General features: G+C 36.9%; 1 protein-coding gene across 2 annotated transcripts in view; it reads right to left on the minus strand.

Annotated features, from left to right (window-relative positions):
* The window catches only part of CHL1 (cell adhesion molecule L1 like), a 201,244-nt gene that overhangs the window by 83,267 nt on the left and 102,480 nt on the right, over positions 1-15,497 (minus strand). The window contains exon 1 of one of the 2 annotated variants that reach the window (XM_025921675.2): positions 1,633-1,751. The exons of the other annotated variant lie outside the window; for it this stretch is intronic. The gene's annotated coding sequence lies outside the window, so the exon portion shown is untranslated. Of the gene's footprint in view, positions 1-1,632; positions 1,752-15,497 lie in introns of those variants that run through there. 2 annotated transcript variants of the gene reach the window in all.

Below are 15,497 nucleotides of genomic sequence, written 5' to 3' on the forward strand. Positions count from 1 at the left end.
AGAAACGGGAACCCTCTTGCACTGTTGGTGGGAATGCAAACTTGGTGCAGCCGCTCTAGAAAACAGTGTGGAGCTTCCTCAAAAAATTAAAAACAGATCTACCCTATGACCCAGCAATAGAACTGCTAGGAATTTACCCAAGGGATACAGGAGTGCTGATGCATAGGGGCATTTGTACCCCAGTGTTTAGAGCAGCACTTTCAACAATAGCCAAATTATGGAAAGAGCCTAAATGTCCATCGACTGATGAATAGATAAAGAAGAGGTGGTTTATATATACAATGGAATACTACTTGGCAATGAAAAAGAATGAAATCTGGCCATTTGTAGCAATGTGGATGGAACTGGAAAGTGTTATGCTAAGTGAAATAAGTCAGGCAGAAAAAGACAGATACCATATGTTTTCACTCATATGTGGATCCTGAGAAACTCAACAGAGGACCAAGGGGGGAGGGGAAGGGGGAAAAAAAAGTTACAGAGAGGGAAGGAGGCAAACCGTAAGACACTCTTAAATACTGAGAATAAACTGAGGGTTGATGGAGGGGTGAGGGAGAGGGGAAAATGGGTGATGGGCATTAAGGAGGGCACCTGTTGGGATGAGCACTGGGTGTTGTCTGGAAATGAATTTGACAATTACATATAAATAAATAAATAAATAAATAAATAAATAAATAAAACATTTTTTAAAAAAGAATAAAAGAAGTACTCTTAAAAAAAAAAGAATTCTTTCTTGGTCCTCGGTTCTGGACACTCCCCCAACCGTCACCCCAAAACATTATCACTACCATGTGATCTTGGGCAGTTTATCCAACAACATCTCTTGCTCATCTCTACAAATGAAGAGTTTTAGTCCTTAGGAGGGTTAAGTGAGGTAACGTATGTTTAGCACAGAATAACAAATGACATTTACTACTAGTACTGACAGTTGATAATTTTGCTGTTACTGATAATTAGGGTACAACATCCAGGAATAATATTCTGATCCAAAGAGTATGGTTAATTTGTATGACTTCTACAATAGCTATAACATCTAACTATTGAAAAAAATAAGACTATTCACTAAAGTACTTAGTGGTGAAATGATATAGATTTAAAATACTCTAAAATTTTTTTAAAGGGTGGCGATGTGGTAGATTGACAACAAAAAGCTTCATTTCTCTTCCCCTCCATGTCTCCATGTGCTTTTCAGGTTCTACCACCAAGAAGCTCTTTCCTAACGTCTTGAATCTGGCTTAACCAAGAGAACAAGCTCTGAGCTTAGGCCTCCAGAAGAATGGTACATTCTTTCTCTCTGCCTCTCTCTCTAGCTGCTCAGCTAGACTGCTGGACGATGAGAGACATTACTCTGTCACCCTCTGTAATTCCTGGCCCCAGATGACTTGCCGGCTGCACGTAACTGCAAAAGTTGGCCCAGCCAGTATCGATCCAGACTGGTTAAAATCAGCAGTATCACCCGACAAGTCTCAGGATATGCCACCCCCAGATACAGCACCCTTCGAACACCTTCTTTAAGCTGAAGGAATTTTAGAAAGGGCAGTGCGAGAAGGATTCTGAGCTTCCTCTGACGTAGGCCTAAAACCCACCTGTGAGAGGTGCTCTCCCTATACCTGTAGGGAAACAGAGCATTCTTACCTCTGAAGACAGAGGGGCAAGGAGATGAATCTGAATGAGCAGACCTTGCTAAAGGTTTCCACAGCACTGGACACTCAGCCCAGACTCCTTCTCTTCTATTACACTTTCCACAACTTTCTGCTGTTCATAAAATCTAGCATTAACATGTTTCTTCAGCTCCTCATTTCCTTCTGAAAATTTGTGTGTCACATAAAGCTTACTTTAATAAATTTGTATGCTTTTCTCTTGTTGGTCTGTCTTTTGTTATAGAGACCCGCCAAGAACCTAAAAGGAAAGAAGGAAAAAAGATATTTTTCCTCCTCTACACACCCAAGCACACAGTAGACTTAAGAACAACAGTAAATGGGGGCGTCCAGGTGTCTCAGTCAGTTAGGCATCAGACTCTTAGTTTCAGGTTGGGTCATGATCTAACTGTTCTTGAGTTTGTGTCCCACATTGGGCTCTGCACCGGCAGCATGGAGCCTGCTTGGGATTCTTTCTCTCTCTCTCTCTCTCTCTCTCTCAGTAAATAAACTTTAAAAAAGAACAACAATAAATAAATAAACTTTAGAAAAAAATAGCAAACACTTAATACAAATGTTTCTTGTATTAAATTAATCTGCTTTCACATGGCATGCAATGCACAAGTAGCTAACTGATGTAGGGAAAAAAGAATAAAAGAATTCCTACCATAGGGAGAATTGCAGAAACTGTGTAATATATGCATATAAGGATTCTTTATACTACTCTATTTTGGGTATGTTTTAACATTTCTATATAAAGACATTTATAATGTGGCCATTCAGTCTGTTGAAATCAGAAGTAAGCCTAAAATATTCCAGTACAGTAAGGAGATTTCTTTAGCAAATGGTAGACTACATCTACTGGCATACTTTTAGCATGGAAACAGAAAATAGCCAGAAGGTGTCCCTTAAGGCTACCATGCTATCAGACCTCTTCTGTTGCAACTACATTCAGAAAAATCTGAGGTCCTGGGGCACTTGGGTGGCTAATCGGTTAAGTGTCGGACTCTTGATTTCGGTTCAGGTCATGATCTCTGGGTTTCTGGGATCAATCCCCATGTCAGGCTCTGTGCTGGCAGCACGGAGCCTGCTTGGGATTCTCTCCCTCTCCCTCTGCCCCTCCCCGGCCTTCTCTCTCTCTCTCTCTCTCTGTCTCTCTCTCTCTCTCTGTCTCTCTCTTAAAATAAATAAGCATTTAAAAAGTATTTTGAGGGGCACCTGGGTGGCTCAGTCAGTTAAGCGTCTGACCCAACTTTGGCTCAGGTCATGATCTCATGGGTTGTGAGTTTCAGCCCCACAATGAGTCCTGTGCTGACAGCTCAGAGCCTGGAGTCTGCTTCAGATTCTGTGTCTCCCTCTCCCTCTGCTCCTCCCCTACTCATGGTCTGTCTCTGTCTCAAAAATAAATAAACATTAATTTTTTTTAATTAAAATAAAAATTAGGGGCGCCTGGGTGGCGCAGTCGGTTGAGCTTCCGACTTCAGCCAGGTCACGATCTCGCGGTCCGTGAGTTCGAGCCCCGCGTCAGGCTCTGGGCTGATGGCTCGGAGCCTGGAGCCTGTTTCCGATTCTGTGTCTCCCTCTCTCTCTGCCCCTCCCCCGTTCATGCTCTGTCTCTCTCTGTCCCAAAAATAAATAAACGTTGAAAAAAAAAAAAAATTAAAAAAAAAAAATAAAATAAAAATTAAATAAATAAAAAGAATTTCGAGGTCCCTTTGAATGTAAGTGTACGTGTGTATACGTGTATGTGTATGGCCATATCCATTCATATCCAGCACAAGTTCATCATAAATACAATATTTGATCCTTATTGCTTTATGTGTTTGTAATGTCATGGTCCAACTAAAGGAAATAGCCAAATTTACAGTAATTATTTATATCTGGGTAGCTATTAGTACAACCTCTGGATGTCTTTTGGTATTTTTTTATGCTTTGATTCTTAATTCACTGATTTTATATAATGTTTCCATTGGAGTCTGTTAAATTCCATTAATAAAGTACAGAAAGGCAAAGAGAAATAAAATGTGGTAAGAGTACATAGTCACTTTGGACTATTGTTTACATTTATGTATATATGCCGACACTCTAAACTGAACAGAAACACAAATAATTTTAAAAGTAAGCATCAAAAGGTCTTCAGCTATTGTTACTATGTTCTGAATAATAATAATTCCTAATAACCACTTGTTTTTTATACTTGACAGTAATGGTGTCATGTTTACTCAAAACCTTTGACACTCTGGTTTTCTAATGGTCCCATTGTATCATAAATCATTTTTTTCCTTTAAGCAAATGAGATACCACAAATTTATATTCCCGAATTCCAAAATAAAGAGATTCCTACTTTCCTGTAAAATGAATAAAATCTGATAGTGTAGTGAATGGACCAAAAGCAGCTTAAAAAGGCAGCTGGTTGGGAATAGTAAGTTTTATCTTGGTGACATTTTTCACATCTTGGCACTTTCTGTCACTAATTATTCAAAAACATGTTCAGGTGAATTTTCTCAGGGGCAAAGACAACAAAGCAGGTCTAAAGAAAAAAAAAAGCAACTCTTAGGGTCACTATGTTTAAAAACTCTCATTTCTACAGCAGCAGCTTACACAAAGCAGCCATGTCAGCGACAGCCCGTCTGCCATTTCTAAAGAAGGCATGGAATGTAAACAGCCCCCCAAAAGTGCTGTGTCGACATTCCTGTTCACTAAGAAACAGCATTAAGTTGTTTCAGACACTATGAATTTCAGAGATCAGAATTAACTTCATGCATGCCAAATCATTAAACAACATTTTTCTCCTCAGGAAGCTTGAAATAGACCAGCAACTTTTATTATAGTCAGCAGGAAGGGATATATTATGATACTGACATCCAAATTGTAGTTTTAAAAATAACTCAATGGATTTGTGTAATAGGCTGGGACAGTGCTATGACTTGGAATTGTTTAAATTTTTATTTTCTCCTCACACTAAAAGGGCTTAGGAATCACTGAGCTGTTACCAGCGAGTGTCTCATATAAGGCCATTTGACATTTTCATGATGGGATAGATGTCACCTTCACTTCCCTCTGACCTCAAGTGTCCCTTTACAAAACTCGTTCTAGAGCGACTGTCAGGCCAGGGTACACTATTCCCTGGATTCAGGAATTAGGTTTTACCGGGAGGAAGACCAGCACATTTCCATAAGCCTAAATCGTGATCAGAATCACTCTAACACCTGCAAACTGGGAAAGGATGACACAAAGAAATTCAAAGGCTTCTGTTCAATCACCCCACTAGGCTAATACCACCAATCAATTTACAAGTGTCATAAACACAGTAATACGGAAATAACTGTTAATCGCTTTTTGCTCTGAAAACAAAGGAAATATACGTTATGGTCATATCCATTCAAACTCTTTTTCATGTCACCAAAATGACAAAAGAATTGCTTAGAGGAATTGCTTAATTCATATTCCCTGCTGAAGATCAAAGAAATGTAGATTTTTATTATAAGTAAATTGATTTTATTGGAAAATGTCAACTTTAATTAATAATTATGTTGGATAAATTAATATTTTTTTAATTTTAAGTGTTTATTTATTTGTGAGAGAGAGAGAGAGAGAGAGAGAGAGAGAGAGAGAGAGGGAGGGGCAGAGAGAGAGAGGGAGACACAGAATCCAAAGCAGGTTCCAGGCTCTGCTCTGTCAGCACAGAGACCTATGCGGGGCTTGAACCCACAAGCGGTGAGATCACAAGCAGAGCCGAAGTTGCACATTAAACCAACTGAGCCACCCAAGGGCCCCAATTAATAGTTTCAATAATACCATTTATTTAACTAAATAGCACAATACTGTGGTTGAGCTCTGACAGGAATACATCTGAATAAAATCAACATTTTTGTTTGCTTATTTTGCCCTTTATTTACCTGACCATCTTAAATTCTTAACAAGTAGCATACTGCAATGACATCTGATTCAAATTCTTTCATAATGGAGAGAAAGGAAAAAAAAATACCAAAATTCAAGATCACTTAACTTCAGGGATGGAAAAAATGATCTTACATCCCAACACAGAAGTCAAGTTCTGAATCATTTCTCACAACACACATTATATACCAGTGATGGTCATCTAGGGCTTTTTTTTTTTAATTGAGAAATAACACAGATGTACTAAAACACACACTTACATGTACATCTCAGTGAATTTTTACATATATAAAAATCTGTTTAACCACTTCTCAAACCTTTTAGGGAGTTTTAGTCACCAAAAGCATTTCACCAGCCTCATTCCTAGAGGACTCCAGAAATGGCCAGTTCATAAGAAATCAAAACGTGTTTGGGTTCCCCTAAACTACGGGATCCCAACCAGCATTACTGGGGGGTATTTCTCTCTACAGCTGATGCTTGAAATAATGGAGATAGTTTGGTTTTGTCTTAATGTCTGGGGAGTGTTACGGGCTTTTCGTATTCAAGAATGCAGGAGTCATAGACCCTAAATGACCTGGACTTTTTTCCTACCTGAAAAGTCTTCTCCATTGTGAGCTATCCTAGTGTTTATACTGAAAGGTTATGTGGTCAATAAACCAGAGATAATCTATACACACTACTATACACAGCTCTGAAAATTTTTCAATGCACACAAGCATATAAAGACAGAAATTTATTTTGCCTATTCAGGGTTTTATAAACTTATTTGACTATGAAAATCTGTGTGTGTGTGTGTGTGTGTGTGTGTCTGTGCGTGTACATGTAATTTTTACCAAAATTCACACATGGAAGAAACTGCTTTATGAGTTATCATCAACAAATAATAACTGAAATATCAATAATAATAGCTATCAGGCTTTAACCTTTATTGAACAATTTTTATGTGCCACAATTGCTTTTCCATATGAATTTGTTTAATTCTCACATCTTCTTGATGTAGATATAATAATATCATAACAGTAGCATCCATTTAAATACAGGGAAACTGAAACACAGAATGCCCAAAGTCTTATAAATAAAATGTTGAGTTCAACTTAAATGGAATGGAACTCAGTCTAGAAACAATGGAATCTGTTTCTGGAACCACTGTTCTTAACTATTGTAACTACAACCATTTGGAAAAAAAAAATCTTCAAGATTGAAAAATATTTATTGACCATCAGAATAAAACTGTAATAAAACACATCAAATTAATCATAATTTGCTTCATGTAGGAAGCAAATATGGAAAATTTCCCACTGATTAATTCCATCAGATCTTAACTAATATTTCCTAGGAGCATCATCTTCAGGGAAACAGAGCATCATCTTCAGGGAAAAAAAATATCTGCAGCTAGATGATATAAAACTTCACCATTCAAAATTGTCTCAACCACAAAAGTTCCTTCACTTCTAATTTGAATGAAAGCACTCATGGATTATATTCTCACCTAAAATTATCAAATAACAAAGTTTCTACAATTTAAGAACTGCAATATATGGGAGACAGAGATTCTAAGACATTTCTGAGCTATAAACAAAGATCAACTTCAGGAAATGAGTTCTTAAATTACAGAAAGCATCCTCTTAGATCCTTTTTCTTTTTCCAGCTCCCAGGCCTACTTCACAATACTTATAATTACAGAAGACTGTTAACGGCTTTTAACAAATAAGCTATTGATACCCAGCTGGCAATCAGATCAAAGTTCAATCTGTAGACCTTTTTCTCAGTCTCTACTTTTCTCCTATCATTAAATACTATTCCTTCTGTTTACTTCCTCTTTATTTCTTCCTTATATATGTCAACTGTGCTCAGTGCCAAGAAAAAATGTTTTCGAAAGCTTCCAGATAAATTAAAAGCTCTTTTGTTTATTCCTTATTAATAGACCAATGACACAAACACATGTGAAAATAGGTTTCAACGAGCCTAGAAATCAATGGTAAAAATCAACCACAAGCAAGAAATTTGGAGGTTTTTTAAAAAAGCATAATAAATGATAAATAACGTTTGATTACAACTAAAAATTACATATTTTAAAAATAGAAAATTGATTTTTAAAATATACATGTTTTGGATGATTTTAATGGAGTTATCCACTTTATTAATCAAATGTTTTAAGTGAGTACACACTAATTATAAAACCAAAACAAGGGCTCAAGAGTTGATTTTGCACCTGTCTTGTCCACATACTTGAACACTTCCTGAGGCAGGATCCAGATTGTATTTACCCTTATGGTGCCTGCCTAAAATATAGGAGACATATGATAAATCTTTCTGAATAAATGAATGAATTTCACACAGATGTCCACAAGAGAATGTACTCTGCATAAACGCAGAATGCCAATGAAACTTTAAATACCATTTTTTTTCCTCATTCACCCAAAGACAACTCAGAAATTAAATTTTCTGAATTAGGTTTTAAAGTAAATGTGTGTCTGAATATGTAATACCTTGATCTAAATATTGCTACACTTGTTGCAATCACAAAGGTAACAGAAATAGGACTTTCAACAAATCTCATTAATTTTATTAGTGTCTACTTGAAACCAACTATATTCCTAAGTTTTAGTGGTTCTGTCAAGTGCCTACAGAAGCAAAGTATTATATTTTCTAAAATTTACTTTAGAATACTTACAGCATAAACTTTGTGAGTTATATAGATGTTAAAACTGAATTTTACTGCATCCTACAGTGTGGTTAGATAACATTTGAAAGGTTTTAACCAAAACTTTGCTAAACTTCTAATTAAATGTAGCTGAACTGGCTATGTCAAGTACTTCGGATATCTTTAGTTTTTAAAATATCAGGTGGCTTGTAAATGTTTGAAGAATGCTTCATAGTCAAACCAAGGGTATTCAGGATATAGGTGGATTCATTAAAGATGTATGTCCAGACACAAATACCCTTTCATGAAGAGAGTATAAAAATCAAGCAAGCCCTACAGCTTACAAACATTCTGCATCCTAGGCTTAGGATTCCACTTACTTGTGCAATGAGAGTTCTTTCCCAACTCCAATTGGAAGGATAGCTGAATCCTAGAGCTAGAACATCCTATCTGCTGCTAGGGAAGCTTTCTTGCAGAGTTGTATCACAATTATCTGGGACTCCATTGAGCTCAAAGAATAGAGGGGAAAACTATGTGTGTACTATTTGCATGTGTGTGCACCCACATGTATATGAGCACATGTGTACATCTGATGGCAACTAAACTTTTGTTCATCTAGGGAACTTCAGCCTAAGACTGCCCTACTCACAAGGCACCTGGTAGCCAGGCTCGTGAGAGAACTAAAATATTCATCTCCCTCTGAGTCTTGGAAACTATCAGTATCTACAAAAAGAACTAATGATGGAAAAATGAACAAATTAGATTAGGTCAGCATGCAAACACCAAGAGATCATTATATCCTATAAACCTTCTGTATGGAGGCATTATCTCTAAAGATACTTTTATAAATCGGAAAAAGTTACACACCATTAACCTTAACATAAGGTTATTTTGCAGGCTTTAAAGAATGAGTCAAAAATTGGTACTTCAGTTTGGTTTTATTTTTCTTTAATCATCTAAGGCACTTAAGAATATTATTGTGACTAGGAGGGCCACCATCATTAACAGCTTCTAGTGAATATTAAGCACACAAACCAGAGACACTAATATGTTCTTTCAGAGAGGTCAAGGCTGTATTATGAATATAACCAGTTCATAGTTTGGAATATCTCATTTTTTATTTTCTGTCCTTATATTATTTTACAACATACTTACAATTTTTTCAACTCTTCTATTTTGTCCTCGTATTTCCTTTTGTTTTCTCTAAGGTACAACCTAAAGCAATTTATCGGTTAAAAATGCTAACAGCCATATACTAAACTTTAGACTTCCCAACCCCTCCTGAAATCTGGAGTTCATAAAAACATCCCTCTTGTCAATTCATAACTTTCAGGAGGAACATAATAAAGAAAATCAACCGTAATCATTGAGATCTGAGGCATATTAAAGAAATAACACTGATGCATAATCATTGTCGAGATGAAGTGGTACGTTATTTACTCAAATTCATAAAAAAGGTATAAGTAGTTTTGTTGCAAATAGTCTAACAGATGCATGAATACCTAGGTATTTCAGGAATTTTAAGCTTGCCACTATACAGTTCCTAAAAAGCAATCCTATTCTTTTAAAATCATAAAATACAAAGTAATATTTCTAGGTACTTAAGAGAAATTTATAAATAGCTTATAATTTCCTTTAGCTCATCATCACGCTGATGATGGCATTAGAGCCGACAAAGTTGATTGATCATCCTTTGTACTTTCATGAGATGAATTAATGCAGAATCCTGGGCCCATGACCTAGATCCCTACCACTCATATTTTGTACTTGTTTTCCATGAATAAGAAATAAGAACAAGAAAGCAGTTTCAGCCTTATATGTCATTTTGAACTGACTGACTTCTTTTATTTGTATGATAACCAGTTAGATATACTTTTCTGGGGGTAAAGTTATACAGTTTACCTAAATTCATATGTTAAGAATATAAAATAATCTTATGACTCTTGAATCTAATATTAACATTTTTAAATGTACTAAATTTTTAGTGCATACATTTCTAAATTAGTTTTTATTCATTTTATAATAAAAATGCATCCCTATAAAAGTCCAAAAAATAACTAAACGTATTAAAAGATAGAACATTAAATATAATAATTAGCTTGTTAATTAATAACAATAATTAGATTAAAGATTACACACATTTCATCATGTTCTCCGCTGCTGGCTAACACTTAAAGTATGAATACTTCCAGGGATGCCTGGGTGGCTCAGTCAGTTAAGCGTCTGATGCCGACCCAGGTCTTGATCTCAAAGTTGTTGAGTTTGAGTCCCACATTGGGCTCTGTGCTGACAGCTCAGAGCCTGGAGCCTGCTTTGAATTCTGTGTCTCCCTCTCTCTCTGTCCCTCCCCTACTTGTGCTCTATCTCTCTGTCTCTCTCTCTCAAAAATAAAATAAACATTAAAAAAGTATGAACACTTCCAGAAACTTTTCTGTAGAAATATATATGATATATAATATAGTACATAAGGTATCCATTGTTACATAAATGCTATCATATATCTATGACATTCTGTTAGGTAAAAAAAGGCAAGTTATAGAGTGATATTCATAGAATTAACAGGTAAAAGTCATGGAACTCTTCCTGGGAAAGTCACAAGTTATTAGTTATTCTAATTTCAGTTTAGGAAAATCATAATTGAAAACTGAAAGATTTCAAACTTATTGGGCTATAAATTTATAATTGGGAGGGGGTCAGTTGGTTAAGTGTCCAACTCTTGATTTTGGCTCAGATCATGATCTCACAGTGGTGACAATGAGTCCCAGGGTGCCACACTGGGCATGGAGCCTTCTTAAGATTCTCTCTCTCCCTCTCCCTCTGTCCCTCCCCTGCATGTGCTCCTGATAGATGGATAGATAGGTAGATAGATAGATAGATAGATAGATAGATAGATAGACAGACAGATAGATAAAATAATAATTAGGATAGAGGTCACTGCAGGTGTTATGAATGTTCTTAAGTTCATCACCTTTTCACCATTAGTTTATTTACTGTGTACTTTTTTTTTTTTAAGGACCAAAATGGAGTCACTTGTACTAGGCCTCACATCACCAAAACAAGGCTTAATACATAACGAAACTGCAGTTTCCATCTCACCCTGGAGTATAACCTTAAAGCAGGCAACTAGGAATTTCCTGGTCAGCAGTAGTGACGAAATCCGCTTGATAGACCACACAGGTGAGGTAATCCACTCTTTCCTTGTTCCTGTCCCCTTGTGCCTATAAGTCTCTCCCATTTTGTACAGCATTTCAGAGTTCCATTCTATTTGCTAGATGGGATGCTGCCCAATTCATGAATCATTAAATAATGCCAAAATGATCTTTAAAGTTACTCAACTGAATTTTGTTTTTGTTAACAATTAGATGTCCCTGAATACAAAGAACATTCTCAACTCTAGAAAAACTTTCTTTTATGCTATATTTTGCAATTCTAAGACACTACTATATTCATTGAAATATCCAGAGTCACTAGCAAGCGACAGTGACAAAGAAGGTGTTAGGTAAATGTTTGGATCAAACATTATGCGAACTAAAAGTGACTTTTAGCCACTTGGTACTTCTTTGTTATAGAGCTCTTCCCCTGGAATGAGAGAACTCAAACTATCCTTCTTTGTTACTAACATACCATTAATAAACGATATAGCTGCAGAGATACTCTGTTTTCATAAACATTGTGGTCTGTCATACAGTCTGAATTTGACATAGCTAAGAGTCAAAAAGGAAGTAAAATTTATTCACGATCAGGTAGACTACAGTGTAATTTATTACAGAATAATTGATAAATAAAAGCTGCCACCCAGTCACCCAAAGAAGTGACTTCTTTTTGGATGAAGAGCCCCAGGCAGGAAGGCAATTTCCATAAAGTAAAAGCACCACAGTGCCAACTATTATATGGCAATGAAGCATCTCTTTAGAAGAAGTGATTTTCACAGCAAGAATTCTGTGTTTTGCTCCTTACACTTTTGACTACACAATGCTGAGTCTCAGCAAAGAGCTATATAATTGCAGAAGAATCCCTTCTCTGAGCAACCAAAAATCACCTCCATTAAGTGTTGAATCATTCAGTGAAGGATAATGGTAACCCAGATATAACTGCTGGCTGTAACAAGTCACTTTTGCTTGTTTTATTGGGTTAGAATTGCCAGTAGGAGTTTGGCTATGAATTCTCTTAAGCAGGAAAAATAGTATTGTTTCGCATTCTTGTCAATTTTTACAGCAGGCTTCTAATAATTTTCTCTAAACCTATATTTTATAAACTTCCATTTTCCTTCAAGTTTTTGACCAATATATCTTTCTGAAACTCAGTAATACTCTTTTCTTTTCCCTATCGAAACCTTCAAGGTGGAGTTGGTCAAACACTTTGTGTTAAAGAGAGGCCAGGGGTGCCTGGGTGACCCAGTTGGTTGGGCATCCGACTGCAGCTAGGGTCATGATCTAATGGTCTGTGAGTTCGGGTCCCATCTCGGGCTCTGTGCTGACAGCTCAGAGCCTGGAGTCTGCTTCTGATTCGGTGTCTCCCTCTCTCTCTGAGCCCCCCCCCCCTCACACTCTGTCTCTGTCTCTCTCACAAAGAAATAAACATTAAAAAATTAAAAAAAAAAAAAAAAAGAGAGAGGCCAGGAGTTGCAACCTTGGCATAAAGGACAAGGGAGCGGTAGTGAACTTGTTTTGATATCATATTTCCAAGCAAGCTCACTATTGCAGACCCATACAGATATAGTCTCTGGTTGGGGACTAACTGTTGCTTATGTGGTTTCCTTACTTCCCTATTAGGTTAAGGCAGTGTGCAAACTCCAAGCCTACGGGAGATAGAATCATGGAGACATCAAAGAGATAGAATGAGTTTTCAGTAATTCAGTTCTGGATGCAAATCCCAACATCATATCCAATTAGCCGTTGGACTAGATTATCATTTTTAAAATCCAGATATTAATTCTGTCTTCCAAAAATGCTATAATCACCCAAGATACAACATTTGTAAATAATATTGTACCTGGAACATCTTTCTCAAAACTCAGTAGCAATGTTTGTCATTTTTATTATAATTCATTCTTGCTGGCACCATTTATCATCTGACTCCAATCTACTTTTCCAGTGTTTTCTCTCATCATCATCCAAGGAAAACCTATTTAAGTATTCACAGCTCCCCATGCCATTATGCTTTGCCCATATTATTCCTTCTCCCTGAAATGCCTTTCTCTTCTTGCTTTACTCAATAAGTGATTGTTCATCCCTAAAGATTTAACTTGTACATTGATTCTGCATTTCTGGAAGCCAAATTTGCTACTCTGCTAAAGCTAATCAATAGATTTTTTTTTTTAATTTTTTTTTCAACGTTTTTATTTATTTTTGGGACAGAGAGAGACAGAGCATGAACGGGGGAGGGGCAGAGAGAGAGGGAGACACAGAATCGGAAACAGGCTCCAGGCTCCGAGCCATCAGCCCAGAGCCTGACGCGGGGCTCGAACTCCCGGACCGCGAGATCGTGACCTGGCTGAAGTCGGACGCTTAACCGACTGCGCCACCCAGGCGCCCCTCAATAGATTTTTTAAAGCACCCTTATCATAATGTATGCTTTTGACACCTCCATCATCCCACATAATTACATTTGTGTGTGTGTGTGTGTGTGTGTGTGTGTGTGTGTGCGTGGCATTAACATTTAAGTTCTACTCTGTTAACAACTTGCAAGTATAACACAGTGTTCTGAACTACAGTTCTTATACTGTAACTTAGATCCCCAGAACTTATTTTCCTTATAACTGTTAGTTTGCATACTTTGACCAACATCTCCCCAGTGCCCCCATCCCCAAACCCTGGTAACTACCATTCTACTCTATCTCTGTGTTCAAGCTTTTTTAGGTTCCACATATAAGTGAGAATATATACACATAAATTGGAACAGTATTTGTCTTCCTCTGTCAGACCTATTTCACATAACATAATGTCATAGTGTATTATTTGTTTAGCTGGCTATGCCTCCTCTAAGGCTGAAAGTTCACAGGAACTGAGACTGCTGTCTTATTTATCCTCATATAGTATCTGGCACATGAAAAATTGGTAAATGTCAGCAGAAAACATAAACTTGAAACTGGACCAATTGTATTATCCACTGAGACTTCACCTTTCTCATAATATTAAACCATGTTATAGCTTCACTATTGCCTTGTTAATACTATTTTTTTAAATACTGCCATCTATTGAGAGATCTATTATATGCCATGTACCATGTTTAGGGCTTCAGATTTATTATCTGTGGTATTGGTTTTGCGTTCCTCTCTGTAGACTGTAAAAATATTTGAGGGCAAGGATCGTTTTACTCATCTCTATATCCACATTGCCTAGAAGATATGTAGAAAAAACATGGCTATGCAGCAGGTCTGGCATTCATTCTTTCCCTTGACCAAGGGATCACCCCTTCTGGAAAGTAAGGTAATGGCACTGACTGACAGGAGAGCACTTTTCTATGAAATGTTGACTGTGAGGCTTGGCCTCTGGTAAATAAACCTGGGAGCTATGGTTTATGGGGCATGGTGTTTGGAAAAAGCCCTGCAATTAATTATGTGAATATAAAATAGAGATTTTTATAACCTATCCTCTATTTGTGCAAGTAATGAAAATGTCACACGTCACTTACAGATCCCCTCTGTAAAACTGGGTCCAGTAGGTGCTCTGATGCAGCAAGAAAGAACCTGGAAGTTTCACTCACTGGAGTTCAAGGACTTCTCCCTTAGGTAATCATAAGGTACAGGAAAAAAAGGAAGGAAGTTCTCAACCTCCAGTGAATGAAGTTCCCAGATCCTCTCTTTGTGCATCAGACCATGCACTGGAACCAGTTTTAAACAGTGCTTCCTGTGCCTAAAATAATTTGTAATTTGTAATAATCTGTAATAATTTGACCCACTGTATTATCTCAGTCTCCAATATATATTTCCTAAAAGAACATAGTTTTATGTCTATTTAACATAATGCACTGAAATTCTGAGTGAAAGCTCTTTGGATATATCCAAAGAACATTCATAATTCCAGGATTAAATATTGATAATGATATTTTGATATAATGTACCTTTCCAGAATTATAAGCACTGAAAACCATGAAGAAGACAGGCTGTATACTGAGGTGGAACAAGTCCACTCAGGAGGTTTATTAACATAATCACAGATGACTGTCAAGAGGGCCACCTAATACCCTCTACCTCTGGACCTAACAGCTATTCCAGATCTACAGAGTCCATTTGTATTTTGAACTCTAATCCCCCCCTATAATCACTAAACCACAGAGATGGCCAGATAACATTTCCTGCATCAGAGTAAAGAATTCAC

The sequence above is a fragment of the Puma concolor genome, chromosome A2 (genome assembly GCF_028749965.1).
Source record: "Puma concolor isolate L17-30 chromosome A2, mPumCon1.1.hap2, whole genome shotgun sequence".
Taxonomy (NCBI): Eukaryota; Metazoa; Chordata; class Mammalia; order Carnivora; family Felidae; genus Puma; species Puma concolor.